We start from the raw sequence: 1,323 nt of genomic DNA on the forward strand, positions 1-1,323 counted from the left end.
TATCCTTCACTGCTTTATCAACTTCTTTGCTGATAAATTTTTAATTGTAATCAAAACTGTTGTTTTCAAAATGTAGATTTAAAAACAGAGGTCATAAGAGAGGACAGGCAATATTCCACCAGAAATGCTAACTTGACAGAATAGTCTAAAAATAAGGTTGATTTCTCCAAACCTTTTGATGGAAACAAAGGACATGGGCAAGTGACACCAATCATCTTCTCAGCCTATCTACTCTGCTGTAGTTAGCTCTTCAGATGGCCAGATCATTAGTCCTCCAGGTAACCAGGTGTGCTTAAATTCTCAGCTCCATCTTAGTTCTGAACATGGGCTATTTTTATCATGCCTGTACAACAAGGTCTTAATAACATTTTTGCTTATAACCAAGCATGCTACCTTAATACCTAATGGAAGGTATACGATTAAAATTTATTGCGAACAGTGAAGATCAAAGAAAAGAAAGCTGTTCCAGAAAAGGTTGCCAACAATGAAAATGAGTACAAAACTTAAATGTCAGTGAATCCCCCCCCAGAGGCTTCCTGAACATGGATGGTTTTAAGTTCCAATTTTTGAATTTCAATTCAAAGTGTAACTAAAACACTTCAGAGACTTAACTAAAACAGTTCCAAAATAGGGGGAGGGTTGTGAGGGAAAAGATTTAAAGGTAGAGAAAGGAGAAAATGATTTCCAATGGGACTTTTTTAAAGTCACTAAGTGATGAGAAACAAGAAAAGGAAAGCTCTCCCAAATATGCAGGACTGCAGAGATGAGAAAGGGGAGAGAGCGAGCGCAGGCTGGCAGAAGACACATCTCTGAGGTACTGGAGAGAGAAAGCTGAAATCTCTAAAGGAAGAAGCCTTGCTGTTGCGATGTTGAGCCATATATGCTCTAATTTTGAATTGGCAAGCAATGTAAATAGGATCTTGGCGTGTGTCAACTTGCAGCATCCAAACATCAGCAAGCCTGAGGGACTCTGTGTCATTGACAATGACGAATACTGGAGGCCTGGTGCCTCCTGCCATTTCAACAACAAACAATCCCCAGCAAGCAGCAGGGTTTTTTCCCCCCATATTTTTTAACCTTCTGCAGGTGACATCTTTTAGCGCGCCTGAACCTGGCCGCAGCATCCACGTTTTAGCGGCCACCCACCAGTGGGCCGGTCCCTGCCGCACTGGGCATCCCCTTCCAAGAGGGCTGGGAGACGGCGGTGCCTCCGGCCTTCCCCAACCCGCCGGCAACCCGAGCGGAGGTGGGGAAAGGCCGGGCAAAGGCTGGGAGGCAGCCGCCCTCAGGGCCGGCGCGGCTCCTGCAAACATGTCGGCCTGC

This window comes from Aptenodytes forsteri, unplaced genomic scaffold (assembly GCF_000699145.1).
Source record: "Aptenodytes forsteri isolate BGI_AS27 unplaced genomic scaffold, ASM69914v1 Scaffold166, whole genome shotgun sequence".
NCBI lineage: Eukaryota > Metazoa > Chordata > Aves > Sphenisciformes > Spheniscidae > Aptenodytes > Aptenodytes forsteri.